Consider the following 8,927-nt stretch of genomic DNA (forward strand, 5'->3'; position numbering starts at 1 on the left):
ATGTACACCACCACTAGAACAAAAACCCTTCGGGAGCACTTCGATTCCCTATAGCCAGTCCTTTCTCTCAATCGTAAGTCATACTCCTTAGTTAACTGTGAAAATAAAAGGTTAGTTTACAATTGTAAGCTTTTATCCTGCTCCGAGTCCACTATGAGATTTTTCTCTTTGATTTCAATTTCCAGCAAGTCTTTTGTAGGACCAGCTTCCCAGGTACTAGGGTCGACAGATGCCTTCACTCGAGTATAGTGAGTCCAACCTTTTTCTGCAGTTCTTACGTCTGTTTCAGTGGTTAGTAATGGTCCTTCCATTCAGGCCGGAGTTTTGATTCTTTCCAGGTCTGAATCAGGACCCAATTTCCTGGTTGATGGTGGTGAATGGGGAATTCCAAAGGCGGGGTTTGAGCCAACAACCCACAAACCCTGAGAGATGACAAAGAAGAGGACAACCCCAGGATACAGTTCTTAAGAAAACTCTCTCTTGTTTTGAATTGTGGTATCTCATCCCTTCTGCCCAGATAGGGTAATCCGAACAGCATCTCATATGGTGAAATTCCTATATCCTTTCTTCTGTTTGAACCTGGAGGAGTGCTAAGGGTAAGTATTTTACCCAAGGAAGTTGGGTTTATAACACTAATTTAGTTAATTGCTTCTTTAATGTCTGGTTCATTCACGTCACCTTCCCAGAAGAGGAGGGGTGCCAGGGGGTGTGAAAATCCCACTCAATCTCTAAGGACTGCATTAACCCTTGCAGTACTTGTGAAGTGAAATGACTTCCTTGATCTGAATCAATATTTTCAACTATCCCATATCTAGGGACTATTTACTCCAGTGATACCTGAGCCACTGTGTTCACAGTGGCAGATACCAAGGGGAAAGCTTACACCCATCCAGTCACCTGGTCAATTAGGACAAACAAGTACTTAAGTCTCCCTGCTTTAGGTAACTCAGTGAAGTCCACCTGTATAATTTGGAAAGGTCGAATCCCTAGCTCCCGTCCCCCTCTAGGTGGGTTACGGATGACCTTTTCATTTAGCTTTTGACATATGTTACATCCTCTGCATATTTGCTTCACTGAAGTGTATAATCCTACACAGACAAACTTTCTTAGCACAACATCACACATTGCTTGCACCTCCCAATGACTCTCTTGAAGTAAAACAGTTAATATTTGCCTCATTGGTTCTTTATTCATCATTTCTCTCCCATCAGGGAGTATCCATTTTCCCTCAGACTTTGTGGCTCCTGATTCCTTAAAAAAAACCCTTTCTCTTAAAACTTTTTAGTTCTTTCTTAGTTTTCAACAATTCCCTTAATCCTCTCTGGATTTATTCTTTGTTTTCCCTCAGACATTAGATGCCTTACATACTTGACTTTTTTTCTACATATTGTAATTTATTTTTCAATACACCCAAGCCCTGTTTTCCCAGAAAGTTGAATAGCTTGTTAGTAGCTTCCTTCACAACTGTTTTCTCCTGTCCTGACAATAAAAGATCATCCACATATTTGTAACAGTAATACCTCCTCAGGAGGTTTAAGTTCAACAAGGCCAAGGTCCCGGGTTCTGCACCTGGGGCACAACAACCCCAAACAGAGCTACAGGCTGGGAGATGTGTGGTTAGAAAGCTGCCTGGCAGAGAAGGACCTGGGAGTATTGGTTGACAGTCGGCTGAATATGAGCCAGCAGTGTGCTCAGGAGGCCATGAAGGCCAGCAGCATCCTGGCTTGCATAAGAAACAGTGTGGCCAGCAGGTCCAGGGAAGTGATTGTCCCCCTATACTCGGCTCAGGTGAGGCAGCACCTCGAGTACTGCCTTTAGTTTTGGGCCCCTCGCTACAAGAAGGACATGGAGGTGCTTGAGCGAGTCCAGAGAAGGGCTATGAAGCTGGTGAAGGGTCTGGAGAACAAGTCTTACGAGGAGCGGCTGAGGGAGCTGGGACTGTTTAGCCTGGAGAAGAGGAGGCTCAGGGGTGACCTTATTGCACTCTACAGGTACCTGAAAGGAGGCTGTAGCGAGGTGGCGGTTGGTCTATTCTCCCACGTGCCTGGCGACAGGACGAGGGGGAATTGGCTCAAGTTGCACCAGGGGAGGCTTAGGTTGGATATTAGGAAGAACTTCTTTACTGAAAGGGTTGTTAGTCACTGGAATAGGCTGCCCAGGGAAGTGGCTGAGTCACCATCCCTGGAGGTCTTTAAAAGACGTTTAGATGTAGAGCTTAGGGATATGGTTTAGTGGAAGATTTGTTAGCGTTAGGTCAGAGGTTGGACTCGGTGATCTTGTAGGTCTCTTCCAACCTAGACTATTCTGTGATTCTGTGTGAAGTGCTCCAAAATCTGTTCTAGACCTTGCACGAATAAATCATTGCCCCTGTAAACCCCTGAGGTAAAACCGTCCATCTGTATTGTTTCTTCCATCCCCATTTCAGGGTCTTTCCAGTCAGAGGTGAATATATCTTTGCTCTCAGGGCCTGAGAGCACTCCATTAATAACACTGTTATTCCAGTCTAACAATTTAATATTTGAATGACGAATTTCATCATCAAATCCCTTCCCAACAAGTTAGTCCCTGTCTTGGGTACATACAGTATTTTCCCACTGATCATTTTATCCCCTAGTCTCAGCTTGGTATTCCCAGTGTATTGGGTTCACATGGCAAGGTTGGGGGGGGGGCTGCAGTGGCAGCCCCCCTGAGAAGAATCCAGAAGCCTCTCCGTGGCAGATTATGGACAATTTCATCCGGCCGCAAAGGGGCCCACCACTGCCCAGAGCCAAACCATGAGCAACACAGTCTGTGCCTCTGTGAGAGCACATCCAAGAAAACGGAAACAAACAAACAAACAAACAAACTCCTGCTGCTCAACAGCAGCTGGGAAAGCGAGGAGCAAGAAACCTTCCCGCAGACACCAAAGTTAGCACAGAAGGAGGGGGAGGAGGCACCCAGGCGCTGGACCCAAAGCCCCCCTGTGGCCTGTGGAGAGGTCCCTGGTGGAGCAGGCTGTCCCGTCCCCCCCCCCCGTCCCCCCCGTCCCCATCTCCCCCCTTCCCCCGATACTTGGGAAACTGACCAAACACCACAGCAAATACACCAAAACTTCTAGACTGTTACTTAGATAATGTCTACATCCTCTTTCCCTGCTCATTCAACTTCGAACAGCTCTGTCAAATACCACACCTTTAACACCTTCAATAACCCTTTTTAACACTTCTTTCTATCTTTCTCCATCCTATACTTTCACCAAAGTCTCAGTCATTGGCCAGCTTAATTCCATACCTTTCTCCCTCCAGGATGCTGAAACAACATATCAGTATACCATATTTCATCCCATTTTCCTTCTCTCCTCCTTCTTCCACTCTGGATATTCCTATTTGAAGTGTCCAGCCTGGCTACGCTTAAAACATCTTATCAAAGCCTTTCCCTGCTAGGATTCAGGCTGCAACACAGGTAGCTTTCCTTGCCTGCCATTCCTTCATCTCTCTTCCTCTCCTTTCCGTCCTGGCCCTGACTCCCCCTGAAGATTTTCTTCCTCTTTCTCCAACCCTCTGCCTCACTACCTGCTACACTGTCAATACCATTAGTTTCGCTCTCTGCTTTTCCTTCTCATCTCCCATCCTGACATACACCTTCAGGGCCTCCTGAAGGAGGATCCCCCATTGACTGTTCACTACATCCTCCCACCCTCCGGAGCCCCCGCCTCATGTATCTGACCAGGCTCCAACCACAAAATGAACTTTCAAGAGCCCCCGGGACACCGGGTCCACGGGACTCACCCCGAGCATTCCCTCACCCCGACCCCAAGTCTCCCACATGACCCCTGTGCTGCGCACTATCACCACTCCAGCCAGGATCAGCAAGTGGGCACCCCTGCTCTGCCGGTATTACCCCTGGTCCCAGAGGATGAGCTCCTTCCCATTCTTGTATAGGAGCTCTCCTCCTGATCATTCTCATTTCTTCCCCTGTAAACAACATAGTATAGACATTTTCCCCCAAGAGTATAAGTTAGGCCCTAGGTACTGGTCTAATTGTTCAGCTAGCCTGATGGGGTCCTCAATTAAAGACTTCATCTCCTTCTTAAAACCCCTAACACCTCTCTGCCGGTAAGGAGAGAGGGGAGTTCACCTGAGAGGATACTCAGTGTCAGTACTGTTAGTATCAGGGAAGGCAAAATTCTCAGTATCTCTTCTACCTTCTTCTAATTCTTACCAGAGCCTAGAGTACGCTCTTCTCTAGGGACAGTGTTAATTGCAGTCCCTGTCTCCCTTCCTGGAGTGACTGCTGCTGCCACCAGTGCAATATTAAGATTATAGGGAGCATAACTTGGCTCCTTCTCTGAAAAAGGAATCTTATTGTTTACATATAAATTTAAAGCCTGAATTTTCACCAGACCTGTATTTTGGCCAAAATACTGCTGTTTCCTTAATTGGTTCTTTTGTCCAGACTGATACACAATATTTAACCATTTTCTTCTTTTATCATCTCCTCTAATTTTGAGATTATTTTTCCAATTTCTTATCATTCTTCAGGAAGAACTGTCAGTAGGCACTCCCCCAGGGATATCTCCCTGTCCCCTGGAACCCATATTTTCCCATTTTTCCTAGCCCTTGTCACTGTGCTGCTACAGAAATTTACCTCCTGCAGGGTATCACACACTAACATTCCAATTCAGGAAAATGGGGGTGTACTGCCAAGCACTTTACCGTGCAAGGGGTACCACACACCTATGAGTTTACCAGATTCCCTGGTGTACTGCCAAGTACTTCCCTGTGCGAGGGGTACCGTACATCAGTGCCTGCCCCTCCACTCCCTGTCGTGAGGAAGCTGTAGACCGTGATGAGGTCTCCCCTCAGCCTCCTCTTTTCCAGGCTAAAGAGACCAAGTGACCTCAGCTGCTACTCGTACGTCTTCCCCTCTGGTCCCTTCACCATCTTTGTAGCCCTTCTCTGGACACTCTCCAATAGTTTCACATCCTTTTTGTACTGTGGTGCCCAGAACTGCACACAGTACTTTAGGTGAGGCCGCGCCAGCGCAGAGTAGAGCGGGACAATCACTTCCCTCGACTGACTAGCAATGCCGTGCTTGATGCACCCCAGGATACGGTTGGCCTTCCTGGCTACCAGGACACACTGCTGGCTCATTTTCAGCTTGCTATCAGCCAAAACCCCCAGATCCCTCTCTGCGGGGCAGCTCTCCAGCGTCTCATTGCCCAGTCTGAAGTGGCCCCAATATTGAACACTGGGGTACTTAACTAGTGACTGTTTCACTGACTGGATTTAACTCCATTCACCAGACCTCGTTGGGCCTGGCCACTCAGCCTGTTTTTTACCCAGAGAAATATATACCTCTCCAAGCCATGAGCAGTCATTTTATCTAGGAGAATGCCATAGAAAACAGTGTAAAAATCTTTACTAAAGTCTAGGGAGACATCATCCACAGCCTTTCTCTTATCCACTGAGTGGGTCACCTTGTCTTAGAAGGAGATCAGGTTAGTCAAACTGAACCTGTCTTTTGTAAACCTATGCTGTCCGGGTCTGATCACCTTGTTGTCCTGTATCTTCCATGTGATGACACTCAAGATGATCTGCTCCATAAACTTCCCTGGCACTGAAGACAGGCTGACAGGCATGTAGATACCTGGGTCTTCCTTCCAGCCCTTCTTGTAGATGGGTGTCACATTTGGTAGCTGTCAGTCAACTGGGACTTCCCCTGATACCAGATCTGCTGATAAATTATTGAAAGTGGCTTGCTGAGCACTTCTGCCAGCTCCCTCAGTTCCCTTAGGTGGATCCCATCTGGCCCCGTAGACTTTCATACATCTAAGTGGAGTAGCAGGTTGGTAAACATTTCCTCATGGGTTATGAGGGCTTCATTCTGCTCCCCATCCCTGTCTTCCAGCTCAGGGAACTGGGTACTTGGAGAACAACTGGTCTTGCTGCTAAAGACTGAGGCAAAGAAGGCATAAAATACTTCAGCCTTTTCCTCATCTCTTGTCTCTATGTTTCCCCCCCAAACAAAAATTTTTAAAAACGTTTTAAATTGTCTTTAACCACAGTAGAAAGACTGGGCTCCAGCTGGGCTTTGGCCCTTCTAATTTTCTCCCTTCACAGCCTCACAAGATCTTTGTAGTCCTCCTGAGTGGCCTGCTCCTTCTTCCAAAGTTCATAAACCCTCTTTTACTTCCTGAGTTCTAGACAAAGCTCTCTGTTCAGCCAGGCTGGTCTTCTTCCCCGCCAGCTCGTCTTTCAGCATATGGGGATGGCCTGCGCCTGCACCTTTAAGAGGTGCAGGGAGCACCCATATATATAAGGGGTATAATTTAGAGGAAAGAAAATGGGAAGAGGTAAACTACCTGCCTTGAGAGAGGAACGGTAATTCCAAGATTTTACTTGAGCTTAATAACATTGTCCAAAACAGGACAGAACCCCACCCTGTGTGATCTCCTTCCTTCTTTTGAAAGGATCCTTATGAAAAACTACAGACTCCCTAAAGGGAATCAGTTCTTCACAGTCTATGCTTAGGCTTCTTTTTTGATGTTTTTTGAGAAAACAGACACTTCTATAAAACTTCAACAAATTCTGCCTAAAGATAGCATCTGTGCGGAAAAAATGCTGCAAGTAAATAACTGCATGTATCAGTACAGGCTGGGGGATGACCTGTTGGAGCGGAGCTCTGCGGAGAAGGACCTAGGGGTCCTGGTGGACGACAGGTTGACCATGAGCCAGCAGCGTGCCCTGGTGGCCAAGAAGGCCAATGGGATCCTGGCGTGCATTAAAAGGAGCGTGGCCAGCAGGTCAAGGGAGGTGATCCTCCCCCTCTACTCTGCCCTGGTCAGGCCTCACCTGGAGTACTGTGTCCATTTCTGGGCTCCCCAGTACAAAAAAGACAGGGATCTCCTGGAAAGAGTCCAGCAGAGGGTCACAAAGATCACAGAATCACAGAATTGTAGGGGTTGGAAGGGACCTCGAAAGATCATTGGGTCCAACTCCCCTGCCAAAGCAGGTTCCCTAGAGCAGGTTGCCCAGGTAGGCATCCAGATGGGCCTTGAATATCTCCAGAGAAGGAGACTCCACAACCTCCCTGGGCAGCCTGTTCCAGTGCTCCATCACCCTCACCATGAAGAAGTTCTTTTGCATGTCGGTGCGGAACTTCCTGTGCTCTATCTTGCAGCCATTGCCCCTTGTCCTATCCCCACAGACCACTGAAAAGAGGTTGGCTACATCCTTCTGTCTCCCACACCTCTGGTATTTATACACATTGATGAGATCCCCTCTCAGTCTTCTCTTCTCCAGGCTGAACAGACCCAGGTCTCTCAGCCTTTCTTCATAGGGAAGTTACTCCAGGCCCTGCATCATCTTTGTGATGATCACCTCTGCCAGCTCCCTTAGCACACGCAGATGCATCCCATCCAGACCCATGGATTTGTGTGCGTTGAGCCCACTCAGACGCTCCCGAACCACTCCCTCGTCCACCAGGGGGGAGCTCTCCTTTTCCCAGACCCTTTGTCCTCTCTCCAGGGGCGAGGAGTCCTGGGGGGGGGGAGTTCTTGAAGCAAAGACTGAAGCAAAGAAAGCATTCAGTATCTCCTCCTTCTCGGCGTCTCCCGCTACCAGGACACCCCCCTCGTTCAGCAAGGGACCCACATTATCCCTAGTCTTCCTTTTGCTGTTTACATACTTAAAAAAAAAACAAAAAAAAAACAACTTCATATTATCCTTTATCTCTTTAACAAGCCTCATCTCTAGGTGGGCTTTAGCCTTCCTCGTCGCATCCCTGCAGGCCCTGACAACATGTCTATACTCCTCCCAAGAGGACAGCCCCTTTTTCCACATTTCAGAGACCTTCCTCTTCCTTTTGATCTTATCAATGAGCTCCTTGCTCATCCACACAGGTTTCCTGCCTCCCTTCCCCGATTTCCTACTCTTCGGGATGCACTGATCCTGAGCTTGGAAGAAGTGCTGCTTAAATGTAGCCCAGCTCTCAGAAGCACCCTTGCCTTCTAGCAACCTAGCCCATGAGATATTCCCAAGCAGTTCCCAGAAGAGGTCGAAGTTGGCTCTCCGAAAGTCCAGGGTAGCAATCCTGCTTTTAGCCTTCTTTCACCAAGTTCCATCTTGAACTCCAGAATCTCATGGTCGCTGCATCCCAGGCTGCCCCCAACCTTCACATTCCTAACAAGGCCATCCCTGTTGGTAAGAATAAGGTCCAGGAGCACCCCCTGCCTCGTCGGCTCCTCTACCACCTGCGTCAGAAAATTGTCCTCAACACATTGTAGGAACCATTTGGACTGCGCACGCCTAGCAGAGTAGCTTACCCAGCAGATGTCTGGGTAATTGAAGTCCCCCATGAGGACCAGTGCCCGTTATCGTGAAGCTATTAGCAGCTGCTTGTAGAAGGCCTCATCAACCTCCTCCTCCTGATCTGGTGACCTCTAGTACACCCCCACAACAGTGTCCCCCATACCAGCCCACCCCTGAATTCTCACCCACAAGCTCTCCACTTGTCCTTCACCCTCCCCCAGGTGGAGCTGGGTACATTCTAATTGCTCCCTCCCATAAAGGGCAACCCCACCCCCTCGCCTGTCTTTCCTAAAGAGGACATAGCCCTCCATGAATGACAGTGTTCCAGTCATGCAAGCTGTCCCACCACGTCTCAGCGATCGCAACAAGATCGTGGCCCCGCGACCGAACACAGATCTTGAGCTCATCCTGTTTATTTCCCAGGACAGAGTTAATTTTCCTCCTAGTAGCTGGTAAGGTGCTATGTTTTGGACCAGATGTAAAGAATGTGCTCTACACCGCAGCCGGGGAGAATGGCCCCACCTGGAGCCTCTGGCAGAAAGAACCTGGGGAAACTCGAGGTCGACCCCTAGGGTTTTGGATTCCGGGATACAGAGGATCTGAGGCCTGCTACACTCCAACTGAAAAAGGAGATAT

The 8,927-nt window shown here is 48.3% G+C and overlaps 1 long non-coding RNA gene across 1 annotated transcript; it reads left to right on the forward strand.

Moving 5' to 3' along the window:
* Positions 1-1,076: 1,076 nt before the first annotated feature.
* LOC118159169 lies at positions 1,077-2,349 on the forward strand. The gene is made up of 3 exons (XR_004747037.1): positions 1,077-1,537; positions 1,610-1,611; positions 2,323-2,349. It is a non-coding gene; the product is annotated as an uncharacterized LOC118159169 (long non-coding RNA).
* The last annotated feature ends 6,578 nt before the right edge of the window (positions 2,350-8,927 follow it).

The sequence above is a fragment of the Oxyura jamaicensis genome, unplaced genomic scaffold, assembly GCF_011077185.1.
Source record: "Oxyura jamaicensis isolate SHBP4307 breed ruddy duck unplaced genomic scaffold, BPBGC_Ojam_1.0 oxyUn_random_OJ68289, whole genome shotgun sequence".
In the NCBI taxonomy this organism is placed as follows: Eukaryota; Metazoa; Chordata; class Aves; order Anseriformes; family Anatidae; genus Oxyura; species Oxyura jamaicensis.